This window comes from Muntiacus reevesi, chromosome 19 (genome assembly GCF_963930625.1).
Source record: "Muntiacus reevesi chromosome 19, mMunRee1.1, whole genome shotgun sequence".
Lineage (NCBI taxonomy): Eukaryota > Metazoa > Chordata > Mammalia > Artiodactyla > Cervidae > Muntiacus > Muntiacus reevesi.
The window spans coordinates 41,340,810-41,356,020 of NC_089267.1; the positions used below are offsets into that span (position 1 = coordinate 41,340,810).

At 46.7% G+C, this 15,211-nt stretch overlaps 1 pseudogene; it reads left to right on the forward strand.

Moving 5' to 3' along the window:
• The first annotated feature begins 11,200 nt into the window (after positions 1-11,200).
• LOC136150837 (small ribosomal subunit protein eS1-like) lies at positions 11,201-11,676 on the forward strand (annotated as a pseudogene).
• The last annotated feature ends 3,535 nt before the right edge of the window (positions 11,677-15,211 follow it).

Here is a 15,211-nt window from a genome sequence, read left to right on the forward strand (position 1 = left end):
TAGACTGCCTTGCCAGGGCTGATCTGTCCTATATTTGGGGCTTTGAAGGTGATACACCCAGGGGCATCCTTGGACCAGGCCTCCAACCCCCTCTGTTGGTATACGTGTTAGCAGATCACCTGCCATTTCCTCAAACAAATGACCACATCTTCCCTTCATGTCTCATCGTGTTTTCCTTGGTCCAGCCTCTCTGCTCCCACCCACACTCTCACCCTGCCTCTCCCAGATTCTCTTGCAGGCCTGTCCCGTTTCCCGGCCTCTGCGCCTTGGCCTTTACTCTTGCTCGATCCTTCTGTGTGCCTCACTTTGGTTTCTGTTCCCCCTATTCTTTTTCTTTCACTTTCCCCCGCCCACCAGCCTGTTTTACCGGTGTCATCATGGCTTACAGTGTGGGAACATGGCCCTCACCGTCTCCCACATTACACAGCCTCGCTGGCTTTTTGGATGCCCAACAGCCCTCTGCTGAGCCAAACCAGCAGGACAGACGCTGCACAATGGCCGGACCCAGGGCAGCTCCCACCGGGAGGCCTCTTTCCTGCCCACCTCCGGAAGCAGGGCAGGGCTGAAGATGGAGGCCACAGAGAAGGACCCCAGAACTTTCCTCAGCTTCTGTTGGGACGTGTGAGCTGGGTGTGACCCCAAGACTCAGAACAGCTTCGCTCTGTGAAAGCGCGAAACAGGGAGGGTTCTCTGAAAGGAATGGTCTGGGCTGCGGGGAAGAGGTGGGGTAGCACATATGACTGAGACCCGGGAGGTTTCTAGTGCTGACATGACTCGGCTCCTAATCCACAGAACTCAGCTGAAACACTCAAGCCAATGAATAACAGGGTCCCAGTCATAAGCAGAAAACACTCTTCCCTTTTTCTTCCTTCCACCTCACCCATGCAGCCTTGTGCAATCTGTCCTCATACAAAGGTTTGCAGAATTATCCAAGTGGAGGCCAGGTCTGCTGTTTCTTGCCCACATCTCCCTTCCCAGAGGGTCGACCAGCATAGCTGAAGCGAGCTGTACCGCGGAGCGGGGAGCGGGGAGAGGGGCGCCACGGCTGCTGGGAACTGCGCCTTCTCGAACTCGGTTTCAGAGACCAAGAAACGGTCTTCTTACTTCAAACATGCAAACGCTCTCCCTGTGAGGCAGCTGCCCTTTGAAGCTGTGGACCAGGGTGGAAATAAAAGCTCCTGTCTGAGAAAGGATAGGTTTCTTTCTTACGCTCTCTGCTGACCATTCTATTTCCTGCTGGTTTTCTGCATGGACCCTCTGCCGGCAGCATAGGGGGAGCCTGCAGCAGCCGGCGCAGCAGGGCCCGAGTGAAAGTGACTAACACCCCAACCTCCACAGCTGCCTCGGCCTCTGCAGCACCTTTCTCCAGCCTGACCTGCCCGTGCTGCCTCTCTGCTGCTGCCGTGGGAGCCAGGCACGAAAGCCGGGCTGAACGGGCTGGCTGAAGAAAGGCGTGAGTCAGGTCTCAAGTCTCAGGCAATGTGGGCTGAATCCTGGTGCCAGGGGTTAAAGCCCGCCCATGCATCTCACCCATGACACAGGCAGGAAAGCGATACAGCTAAACTCAAGAGGGACATTTGTATTCAGAGATCGTTTATGTTCACCCACATTGCCTGGTATGGTGCTGAGAATGCTTTTAATATTTATGGGACCCTTTTGACATTTAAATAAGGCCTGGCCAAGGGAAAGGGAAAAGATAATAGGAGTTTTGCCAAACAGGACCAAGGAACGCAATTTTTTGAACTCTTAATTTTTTTCTCTTCCATTATGGTTTATTATAGGATACTGAATATAGTTCCCTGTGCTTACAGTAGGTCCTTGTGGTTTATCTATTTTATATAGAGTCGTTTGTATCTACTAATCCCAAACTCCTAATTTATCCCTCCTCCTCCTTTCCCCTTTGTAACCGTGAGTTTGTTGTCTTATGTCTGTGAGTCTGTTTCTGCACATAAGTTCATTTGTGTCATATTTTAGATTCCACATATAAGTGACATCCTATGGTATTTGTCTTTCTTTTTCTGACTTACTTCACTTAGTATGATAAACTCTACGTCCATCCGTGTTGCTGCAAGTGGCAAAATTTCATTTGTTTTTATGGCTGAGTAGTATTCCACCATATATATATATATGTACACACACACACACACACACACACACACACACACACACACACGCTGCATCTTGTTAAACCCATCATCCTTTAAGAGACAGTAGGGTTGTTTCTGTGTCTTGGCTATTGTGACTAGTGCTGCTATGAATATTGGGTGCATATATCTTTTTTAATTATAGTTTTCTCCAGATATTTGTACAGGAGTGGCTTTGCTGGATAATATAGCTTTATTTTTAAATAACTATTTTTATAGAACCTCAGTTAATATCAGCCACAGATTGTCAATCTCCTATTTCTGACTCTTATTTTAGAACTAAATATATAATGTTACCCATACCAAGTATCTTGGATATCTGTTTCAATCAGTCTTGAAAGTCTACAGAGCTGGACTTCTGAGACCTTCTGCTCTGGACCTGTAGAGTACACAGATAATGCCCTGAATGGCAAAAAGGAAATATTTTAACTTCTGTTTAATCTATGTTTTAATGTAGAAATGAGGAAAGAAATTAAGCTTTGTTCTTACTACTAGTAATAATATGACTAATATTTGCTATACATATTCCCAAGTACATGTGTGTAACATTTACAAATATAAATCTGATGGGGATGCAGGTTCTACTTTTGGCTAGGGGGATTGGATTATATGATTAAAAAATGTTTGCTGGGGGACTTGCTTAGCGGTCCAGCAGTTAAGACTCTGTGCTTCCATAGTAGGAAGGCAAGGGTTTGATCCCTGGTTAAGGAACTAGGATCCATCATGCTGAATGGTGTGGCAAAAAAACCCAAAAAAACACATTTGCTGAGACTTCTGCTTCTGACCAGTATGGAATGATAGAAACCAAATTTACTCTTCAGTCTGAAACAGCCCCCACAAAAAAACAGGTCTAGCATAGAAGTTGTCACATGATATTCATTGAATGAAAATGAGTTGAATGAATAACTGAAGCCCTCCAGGGAAGCCCGGGATGGTTAGATCACAGATCACAAAGTGTTAGGGCCCCAGTGCACCTTAGATCTGATATAGTCCAGTTTCCTCACTATCTAGATGAGGAAAGTGAAGTCCAAAACCACACAGTAACTTCTCCAAAGTCCCTCAGCCCCTAGTGGTGGAGTTACTGGGAATATTCTTTCCTACAAACCAGTCCTTGAGTCAAGCAAGTCAAGCAAGCAAGACAATAAACCAGAAGCTGTAGAAGGACCTTTCTTAAAGGGCTGTGAGTGAAGTCGCTCAGTCGTGTCCGACTCTTTGGGACCCCATGGACTGTAGCCTACCAGGCTTCTCTGTGCATGGGATTTTCCAGGCAAGAGTAGTGGAGTGGGTTGCCATTTCCTTCCTGCTATTCACAGATCAGAGACAGGATGGAGTTCAGTGTGTTAACGTAGTGTGTTCGGAAACTAAATTAGGCACCAAGAATTATGGCAAACACAGCCACTTGAAATTGAAGAAATGGCCAGACATTGTGCAGTTTTAGAAAAATGCCAAAACTTCCAGGTTGGACAGAGACTAGAGGAAGATCCCTGCTAAGCTGTGGTTGTCACCAAAGACTCCTCAAGACTCTGCAGGAGACTGGATCAAAACAGATCTATCTACCTGAAAACTCCAGATAATTCTGCACCTGATCCAGACCGAGCCCTGTTTCTGAGGATAACCTGCAGGCCTGGGTCTGTCCTAGGAGTGGGGGCGGGGGGTGCGACCCAGCGAGCAGTCTCGTGTTGGAACCCAACTTGCCCAGCTGCCTGGCTTGGCCGGGGCCCCACATGAAGAAGATCCAGTCCTGAGGGGACATCTGTCAGTGTTGGAGACCTTCAGATCACATGACGTGTGTATCACAGGAGGATCTCCCTGCCCTGGACTGAAGGAGCCCCTGATGCACCCAGCAGGCAGGAGTGACCCCTGCCCTCCCCACCCCGTGGCTTTGCCTGCTCTCGGCGATGGGTGCACAGTCAGGCAGCCTCAGCGGCCTCGCTTCTCTGCTGGGGTTTGTCCTGGTTTCTCCTGGGAAGTGACCACTGTGGATGAACTCTTTCACTTCAGGTTTCTCCTCAGTTCAAACTTCTGCCTGCTTTCCAAAGTCCTTGAAAAGGCAGCCTAGCTCTTTCAAAGTGCTTTTTTGGGGGCCAGAAAATTCTAGGACATGTCAATGACTGCCTGCTGTCGCCTTGAGTGTTTTAAGACTTGATCTGCACCCACCGTAGGAATGGACTTTGCCCATGGATGCCCCCTGCCACCTCTCCTACCATCTGGAGTACGTCTGTGGGGCATACGGGGTGCTTGACTTGTTTTGAAGACTTTTTGGTAGCCTCACAGTTGGACAGAATTTTCAACAGTGACATTTGGGCTTCACCTGACAAAGAGAAAGACAGTTTGAAAGTGAATGGTGGTTTAAATGAGACTTACACAGACTTCTCCGCCCTGGAATCTCTAGACGGGGAGAATGCCTCTAAAATGGATTCTAACAGGAGATGATGGTCCATTTTAAAACAAGTCTCCTAAGCAAGACTTGTCATCTGGCTTAAACCGGATTTGGATGTGAATCTCCTCTGGCTTCCCTGATGGCTCTGTGGCAAGGAATCCGCCTGCCAGTGCAGGAGACATGGCTTCAATCCCCGGGTCGGGAAGATCCCCTGAGAAGGAGGTGGCAACCCACTCCAGTATTCTTGCCTGTGAAATCCCATGGACAGAGGAGCCTAGCGGGATGCAGTCCATGGGGTCACAAGGGTCAGACATGATTTAGAGACCACACAACAATACCTCCCTGGGCTCAGGACCCAGCCTGGAGGTGGCCTGGAACATCCTGACCCAGGGGTGGATGTCCCCAGCCAAGCTGAACCTGTGCTGTGCTTCCCCCAGCACAGAATTGTCCACTCAGTTCGTGAGAAGAGGCTGAATGCAGAGCCCTGGAGTGGGAAAGGCACATTCCTGGTGGCCCGTGCCAGGAAAGTGATCTCTGTGCACTAATTAGAGTGAACAGCACAGGGCTGTTGTTAGTCTCCACTTTATAGATCAGGAAACAAAGGTGTTGAAAGAGCAAGTGAGACACCCACGGCCACGGGGTGAGTCAGCCGAAGACTGGGCCCAGGACACAGACTCTGTGCCTCCTAGGCCAGCATTTGGCTCTGCTTCTGTGGTCTCAAGACGTTTCCTGCTTTATCCATAGCAGAGTTCTTTGCGACCCTCATTCTGTGATTCCTGCCCTAACGCCGTCAGTTCTCCTGAGGCTTGCTCAACAGCCAGAGGCCCTGCCTTCCCTAGCCGCCCTTCCCGCCTCCCGTGGCCGTCTTGTGGGGTGTCAGCTCCAGCTGGCGTCTGACACGCTCGCCCCAGCTGGCCTCCTCACTCACTCCAGCACATGCACCAGGTGGTCCCTGTGCCCTTGGCTGTGCCAGCGGCGTGTGCACACAGAGGGGCTCGGAAATGCAGCCCTGCCCGGGGCGTCCCGACCTGCTTCCTTGCCTGATGGCTTTGGCCGCCCACACTGGTCTCTCTGGTTCCCTGGCCCACTCCCTGCACCCTCGTCCTGGTCTGCTTCTCTGCCTGGAAAGCCCTCCTCTTCACGGCTCTTTCAGGAGTTCGAGGCCCCTCCCAGGTCTTCAAGAGCTCCTGTGTCCCCTTCTCTGCGATGGCCTCTTGTACCCCCAGAAGATAACACTGGGGTCTCTCCAGCTGCCGTTTGCCTCCAAACTTTATTTGGCCCCAACTCTCACTAGTAGCTCAAATTTACATTTAAGGTAATGTGATAGGCCAGATTCTAAAATTACCCAAGGATTTCCTGTCTCCCCTCTTGTGTGCACACCATTTGTATTTATTGGATTTTACTCAGTGATTAGGTTATGTTTTTTAGCACAGTTGACCTTAAGGGCAGCTTCCCTGTGGCTTAGCTGGTAAAGAATCTGCCTGCAATGCAGGAGACCTGGGTTCAATACCTGGGTTGGGAAGATCCTCTGGAGAAGGGAAAGGCTACCCAACTCCAGTATTCTGGCCTGGAGAATTCCATGGACTGTATAGTCCATGGGGTGGCGAAGAGTCAGACAAGACTGAGCAACTTTCACTTTCACTGACCTTGAGATTATTATCCCAGTGGCCCTGACTTAATCATAACAGGGACCTCAGTCCTGTGACCAAATTCTAGCACCAACAAGAAAGCGCTAAAAGTGCCCTGTTTCCCCAGAACCTCCAGGCAAGAGCTCAGCAGAGTCAACACCTTGATTTCAGCGTGGTGTCACCCTGTGCCTAGAGCCCAGGCATGCTGTGCTAAGCCTTCTGATTTATAGAACTTAACTGTGAACTCATAAATGGGTATTGTTCCAAGCACGTAAACTGGTAGTGATTTTTGTGATGCTGTAGAAAACCAATATAAGGGAATACAGAATTGTGTTGGAACTGTGGATTCTCCACATTTATCCTGGCACCCGCCTCTCAGGCCAGCAGCTGCAGCCACACTTTATTGACTGTCCGTTTTAGATTGCAGACTCCCAGCACAAGAGCTTGGCCACCTGCTTCTCTCTGAATACAATTCAGCAACAAGAGGGATTCTTGGTTTCCAGCACTCTGCTGCCAGCTCCAAGAGAAAGATGAACTTGGCCTTTCTGCCCTCAGGGGCTTCTAATCTAGTACCTGAACAATCCCATAAAGAGTCTAATACAAAATACATCAAGACAAGGGAAGTTATATCCAGTATGTGAAATCAAAAACTTCTTAGAGGAAGTGACATCAGAGCTGAACCCTGAAAGCTGAGTGGGGCTTTTACTTTAGGGATGAAAGTAGGAAATGGAGTGAATTTTTAAAGAAATAGCGTGTCGGATATTTGACACATCGGGGGTCATGTGAGTTAGAAATGAAACAGTATTCTGGATCCACAGTGTGTGAAGGCTCTTGAAGCGTTGGGAGTAGTGTGTTTGGGTGACTTGGTGAGAAATTGGGGGCCATAAAAAGTATAGAGGCTGGGGTGGGATATCAAGGTTAACTGAGTATGTAGGATGGATTAAAGTAGAGGCGGGTAGGAAATGAGGATTGTTTGCAGACCATGGGAGAAGAAGAGGTAAAAGTTAATCAGAGCCTGCATCATGACTCTGGCAATTGGGACAGCGGAAGGATAGAATGTCCTAGTCATGGGAGAAGATAGAAATTCCACCAGTGGAGCCACAAAATAAACATAGCATCCCGTGGGTCCATCCATCAGTCCCACCTTCCTCCACTCATTCCAGTATTTAAGATGTGTTGTATGTCTCCTGTAGTCAATAATCTGTCCCAGGTGCTGCCCCAAAGGCACGCATCACGACATTTGAGGAAAGATGACTGTGTTAACCAAGAGGCAAATGTTAAGTCCTGTAAGAGAAGCATGGCTGAAGAACTCCAGGCTCAGGAGGGAGGAAGATGGCACCCAGCCGCAGCCACAGAGCCTTCGAGAAAAAATGACGTGGGGTCACTTTAACTTGTAGGTGGCAAATTTAAAAGGAGAGGAGTCTTTGCGTCTCTAACTACCAATGAAACTTCATCTCATCCCAGTACATACACACCCCCACCCTCACCCACACATCTACCCACCACACACACACAGTCAGCTGGAGCCGGCTGACTTGAACCCCACAATGACAAACATGGAGAAATAGTTATTCCTGCAAATGCTCAGTTGGGTTGTTGCAGAAGACAACTGGGCAGCCCTGAGACGCTGGCTTCCTTCACTCACCTCCCTGACTGACCACCCGAGCTGTGACTGTTTTCGTGAGCACACAGCATCGTTTTTGTTCAGCCACCACCAGACCAGCCAAGGGCCAACTAGGCCAACAGGGCTCTTCCTCCTTCCCCCTCGGTTCTGGGTAAGCACACATCTTCCACCCTTACTTTAAAGGCAGACAATTTGTTTTTATCATTTGCCAACACAGCTGAGGATGATTATTAATTAATCAAAAACACTGACTTTTAACTTCCCACGCTCTCTCCAGAGATGCTCCAGTGACAGCGTGCATCTGGACTTCAGAGCTGTTTAGATAGAAGTGGGCACCATTCAGCAAAGACTTGGGTTTTGTTTTTTTTTTTTTCTGGTTTATTCTTTTTTAAAACACAACTCTAGTTTAATCCCATTTAGCCAGTAAAGTTGATTTTAAGGTGGTCCCATTTTGTGGGGTTTTCTGTTGGTCTTTTTTATACAGCTTCCTTTGAAACCAGAAATGCTGTGTCAGGATTTCACAAAAAGGAAAATAAGTTCAGAGCGTTTTCTGTTCATCAAAAGCTCAAACCGAAGCACACGAGCAGCATGTTTCCATGAATAATGAAACACCATTGTCCTCCTCTGCTGGTGATCTTATGTGCCCTCCAAATTCAAGGTCTCAGCAAGGAATACCTAACAGCTGCCGCGAGCAAGTTTGAAGTGTTACAGTTGAAACATCACAGCGAAGGCTGATCTGATTCAATGGGCTGAGGTTTAAGCGACAGTCTCTTTTCCCCTGGGTTCTAAGATGGCGCTGCTGAGGAGTCATCCTACCCCGTCTGAACTTGAGCTTTGTGGCGGTACGGTGGTTTTCAGTGAAAAAAGAAAGGGGCGGCAGAAGATCGCTTGCCTCAAATTACACATCAAAGCCTAATGGCTACCTCTAGAGTGAGACGGGGGTGGGGGTGGGGGTGTGCGCCCTCGGCTTCACCACTTGGCAGAGGCTAGAGTAAAAACTCCGATGCGTTTTCAGGGGCTCTACCAACTGACAGAAGATTTTCAGCAAAGCCAAGCTTGGGAGGCAAGTGAGCTTCCCTTCCATTCAGCGAGGCCCACATCTTCAAAATCTCAGTGAAGACTGCTGGGAGCGCATTGTCTGTGCCGACTTGGGAAAGGCGTTGTGTGAAACTTGGAGTGCAGTCCCCTCGCCTCCACTTCTCTTCCCCCTGCTCAGTCATCTGTGTCCCCCGGCCCCTTTAGGACAACTCCTGGGCTTGCCAGTGCTCAAACCGTCCAGGCTTTGTTCCTCCCCTTTGCCCACCTGCCGCCCGTCTCTTCGTCCTCCTCATTGTTCTTCAACAGCTCCACTGGAGGCGTTCGAGGGAAATAAAAAGATAAAAACTCCAGCTTGTCACAGTCCATTTGCTTCTTGTCAACAGCTCTGCTAAAAGGCAGAAGAGGAAGCTATTGGCCGAGATAAGAGTTTAGATAAGGTTTGGGGATTATCTGTAGAATTTCATTTATTCGAGGTTACCCTCCTGAGCACCTGAGGATAATGGGGGGAAGGGTGGGGTATGTTTATCAAGCACCTGTTTTTAGGAAGTTAAGAGCAAGATTCTTCAGTCATTTCTAAGAGCTGGCCAAAATAACTTGAGATAAAACTATCATAGCTACTTTATACCATGTTGACATAAAACTAGCAAGCAGCTAACTATCCACTCCACTGTTTAGCTCCCTGAAGCTGACTGACTGGAAGTGGAGAATTTCCTATCTCTTGTTAAGCAGAGAAAGAATTTAACTCACTTGGGTTAATAGAGGTCCGTGACAGCCCTGCCAGTTCCTTTGAATGGCTCGGAAGAAGCAAATTGAACAGAAAAGTTGAGGTCTTTGATTACAAGTAATAGAAAACAACTGAAACTAATTTAAGTCAAAAAGATCAATTTATTGTAAAGACATAGCAGAGGACCTCAAGGGACCCAAGGGCCAAGCCTCGGCAAAGTGCTGAGGCTGAGGCCTGGAAGGCTCTAGGTCTCTCGGTCCACCTCGCATCCCCTCCTTAAAGAAACTATCCATCCTCTTCAGACATCTCATTTATACCTTAACCCTTCCCCTTGTCCTACCCCTTCCCCTCCACATGCAGGGGAAAGCAGAGCTGATCCAAGCTCCCAAATTTCCACTTTCACAGGGCTAACCAGCAAAGAAACAAAGACCACTCTCTCCTGGTAACAGAACAAAGAGCATTTGATTGGCCCAGCGTGAGAGAAGTATCTACCTTTGGCCCAATCAGCTCTGATGGGAAGATGGGGTTGTGGTTATATATATGGCTGCTGGTTCAGAGAGAGCCAGTGCTCAGAAAAAGTGCGGGGTGATGGGGTAGGACCACTCAACATTTATTAACCCAGCAACAACAAAAAAGGGCCATTGTACCTGTTTTCCTCATATTTAAACAATCTAGAGGAAAACCTACACATGTAGGAAGACAGACAATTAAAATCTTTTAGTGCTAATTACTATGATGATAAAAACCCTGATTAGAATGAGCCCTTAGGAAATAACTAAAACAGCCCATCTCCAGTTGAATAGATAAATACATTAAGGATGGGCATAAAATGGAGCCCACAACACAGCGGTGAAAATTAATGAGCTACAGCTACACATTTCAATATGGAAGAGTCTTGAAAGTATAATGATGCATGAAAAAAGCAAGTCACAGAAAAATAAATCCAGATGTTTTTACTTATGTGAGGTTCAGAAACATGCAAAATTGGACAATGTATTATAGTCTTCTGTGTGTGCATGGTAAACTATAAAGAAAGAAAGAAAAGAAAGTTATAGACTAAATTCAGGTCACCTGTGAGGTGGAGAATGAAAATGTGCTTGGGAACAGATAAATGCAGAACTTCAAAATGTTCTTCAGTAATGTTCTGTTTGTTAAGCTGAGTGGTAGATGTGATGGCAATAATTTTGTTATGATTTAATATGTACTTATGTACTCTTTATGTTCATATATTTTATAATTATATATATATATATATATATATATGAATGCCCTTATGCAAAATTCTGAGGAGGCCATTTCCCTGTCCTGGGTAATGGCCAGTGGTATTGTGCTTGCCTGATCGTGGGACAGTGGTGAGTAATTCCATTTGTCAAATGGTTTTCCAGTTTCTATCCTTGTGACAACCACCCTGACAAGGAACGTATCTGGGGTGGCCTGTCAGCACTGTGGCCCAGAGAGTGCCTAAGGTATAGCCAAGCTTTTCTTGGGTCCTTTGTCCCGGATGTCAAAGCAATTATTCACCTCTCCTCCCAGGTCAAACGTCCCAACCATCTCTACCCAAGAAAGCTATCTACCTGTGAGCATTCCCATCAAAACATGATTACAGGGCCTAAGTTCCCACTTGAGCTGTACTTGCACCCTTTTGGCTCTCTTAGGGGCACCATGGCAGTTGTTAAGAACAAGCACCATACGAAAGGAGGCAAAAAGGGAGCCAAGAAGAAAATGGTTGACCCATTCTCTAGGAAAGATTAGGATGATGTGAGAGCACCAGCTATGTTCAATATAAGAAATATTGGGAAAACACAGGCCACTGGAACTCAAGGAACCAAAATTGCATCTGATGGCCTCAAGGGTTATATTTTTGAAGTGAGTTTTGCTGATCTGCAGAATGATGAAGTTGCATTTAGGAAATTCAAGCCAATTACTGAGGATGTTCAGGGGAAGAAAACATTAATTTCCATGACATGGATCTTACCCAAGACAAAATGTGCTCCGTGGTCAAAAAATGTCAGACCATGATTGAAGCTCACATTGATGTCAAGACGACCAGTGGTTACCTGCTTCATCTGTTCTGTGTAGGTTTTACTGAAAAATGCAACAGTCAGATTTGGAAGACCACTTATGCCCAGCACCAGTAGGTGCATCAGATGCACACAAAGGTGATGGAAATCACGACCTAAGAGGTGCAAATGACCTCAAAGAGGTGGTTGGTAAATTGATTCCAAACAGCATTGGGAAAGACATAGAAAAGACTTGCCAGTCTATTTATCTCCTCCATGATGTCTTCTTTAGAAAAGTGAAAGTGCTGAAGAATGCCAAGTGTGAATTGGGAAAACTCATAGACTAACATGGTGAAGGTAGTAGTTCTGGAAAAGTGACTGGGCATGAGACCGGTGCCAAAGGTGAACAAGTCCAAGAATGTTTAAAGTGCAGCCTTTTAATGACAAGAAATAAAAGATCTTACTTGTGAAAAACAAAACCACGATTACAAACTGACAGTTTCTTACAAGGTTAGACATAGAACTGCCATACAGCCCAGCAGTTCTGTTCCTGGTACATATCCCACAGAATTGAGAACAGAGACTTGCACAGAGATTGCACACCCATAAACATAGCATCATTACTCACAAGAGTCAAAAAATGGAAACAACCCCAGTGTCCCTGAACAGGTGAATGGATGAAGAGAGATGGTGCATCCATAGAATGGAATATTATTCAGCCATGAAAAGGAATGGAGTTTTGACACATGCTACATGTGGATGAACCCTGAAAACATTATACTCAGTGAAGTAAGTCAGACACAGAAGGATAAATATTGTGTGATGCCATTTATACAAGATAAACCAGCATGGGCAAATTCATAGACAGAAAATAGAATGGTAGTTACCAAGGGCTGGGAGAATAGGGAAGAGGAAGTTGTTATTCGACGGGTACAGAATAATATCCACAATATTTGTTGGGGATGATGAAAAGGTTTGGGTGTAGATAGCATGGTGGTTACACCACATTATAAATACTTTTAGTACCACTGAATTGTACACTTGCACGTGTTAAGATGATAAATTGTTGTTGTTGTTCAGTGGCTCAGTCATGTCTGACTCTTTGTGACCCCGTGGACTGCAGCATGCCAGGCTTCCCTGTCCTTCACCATCTCCTGGAGTTTGCTCAAACTCATGTCTATTGAGTCGGTGATACCATCCAACCATCTCATCCTCTGTTGTCCCCTTCTCCTCCGCCCTCCATCTTTCCCAGCATCAGGGTACTTTCCAGTGAGTCAGCTGTTCGCATCAGGTGGCCAAAGTATTGGAGCTTCAGCTTCAGCATCAGTCCTTCCAATGAATATTCAGGGTTGATTTCCTTTAGGATGGACTGGTTTGATCGCCTTGCAGACCGTGGGACTCTCAAGAGTCTTCTCCAGCACCACAGTTCCAAAAGCATCCATTCTTTGGTGCTCAGCCTTCTTTATGGTCCAACTCTCAATTCTCTACATGACTACTGGAAAAACCCTAGCTTTGACAATATGGACTTTTGTTGTTAAATATTATGTGTATTTTACCACAGTTTTTAAAAACCACAATTCCAGAGCACTGGGAAAGACATACATTTGGATAGAGGAAAATGCTACAGGGCAGGGGAAGGTAGATAAGTACACAGCATTTTTTTTTTTTCTGTGCTAGGTCCACACAGAGTATTGAGACATCACTTTACCTCCAGTCCAGTCCTGCAGCCTGGGACCATCATTTCCAACATTCTCAGTGCGGCAAAATGAGAACACATGTGATGCCTCAGGGCATGTGATATCACGGAGTCCCCTCTGTGGAGGAAGCAAGTCCACAGGGCCAGTGCTAAGTCCCCAACTTCCTCCCACCTGGACAGTAGAGGTGGGCCAGGGAGAGGACTTAACACAGCTCTGTGTTCCCAATTCGTCAACGCTACGTTTGGCAGCTGGTTGGTGTTCAGTGTTTTGGAGGAAGAGAAGGAAAGATGTATGTGGTTAAGACCCATCTTCTGTTTTCTTTTAGTTTGCTGGGACCAAGTGGTTGCCTCTGACACAGAGAATGTCCTTCTTTGTTTAAACAGCAGAGATCATCCCCAGATCCACAGAATGGTGGGTGGGTCAGGAGTTGGGCTGTAAGTAATAACATACAGCTGGAGGGGCCTGTGCCAAAAGGGGACCCCTGGAGGGAGCTGGGGCCTCGTACCAGGGGCCCAGGCCACGCTGTGACCTCCAAGGGCCCTGGGCCCTGGGGCCTTTGTCAGCCCCTCCCATCATCATCATATCAATATTAAAATATTTTAAATGTAACTTTACATTCTGCAATGTTTTTTCCTCTTTTAGACCAAATTTAATTGACTTTTGTGGGCCCGAAAAATTTCTTTTTTTTTAATGTGAGAAAAAAATTCAAAGTTTCATAGGCCGCCTACACGTATCTCTGCCCTAGCACTGTGCTTCCTGTGTGTAGCCTGAGAGGGCCTGGAGCACACCTTCTTGACTTTCTTCCTCTCGGGGTCATTCTTCTGATGTAGGAAGAGACTTTGAGGTCATCTCTGTCACCTCCCGTGCAGGCAGGAGTCCCACTAAGGCAGCCTTCAGGGGGATCATGCAGTCTCTGCCTCCAGCCATGGGATCCAAGCAGCCCCTCTAAGTATAAGCAAGTTCTTAATATTGAGCCCTTGAGCAAAAGCCTTCATCCCTGTAACTTTCACCAGCTGCTTCTCATGGCACTCAACTGGGTCAGCACAGAGCAAGTTTTAAGTCCTTTAAAGATCTGACACGACTCCCATGTGTCATCTCTACCGTGCAACCCAAGTTCTCTGCTCCAGGTTAAGCACCCTGAGACCTTGCGTGACAGGATCTATAAACCCTCATCTGCTGAGCACCCTCCTTTGGACAAATACTGATGCACCTCAGATGTGGTCTGATCTGACCACACCTGTTCGCTCTGCTACAGTGTCATCTTGTCACTTATTAGTAATAGACCACATGGTTGGCATATACTAAGCTGTGATCAGTTACACCTCATGGTTCTTTGTTCCGTCCCAAACTGAAGTTGGGCTTCACTGGGAGGCTTCACCGGTGACTCAGTGGTAAAGAATTTGCCTACCAATGCAGGAGACACAGGTTTGATCCCTGGGTCAAGAAGATCCCCTGGAGAAGGAAATGGCAATCCAATCCAGTATTCTTGCCCAGGAAACCCCATGGACAGATGAGCCTGGAGGGCTACAGTCCATGGGATTGCAAAGAGTCAGACACAATTTAGCAACTCAAGCTGAAATTAACCCAGTCTCTCCCAGTCTCTACTCAAGCCATTCATCTCTTCAGCTTGGAGACGTGGTGTGTCGTCTTTGACTTGGTTCATTATGATCTGTCAAGATCTTTATTCTGGGACAGAGGCCATCCTTTCCATGTTCGGCTCTCCACAGATTTGACAAGTATGCTTTCTTGGTCTTAAACCCAACATGGAAGGGTCCAACACTTCTATTTTCAAATTTGCCATTGTTTTCCTGTTACTGAAGGTTGAGTCTGGACTCTGAAATGGCTGAAACAAAGACATTTTCATTTTGGTTTTGTGAGTGACTTTTGCATTCTAGGAAAGTAGCTCTTGGAGTCAATCTGTCCTTTGTTCTGGAAGGAACACTTTGATGATGATATTCTTTTTTAAAAAAAGATAT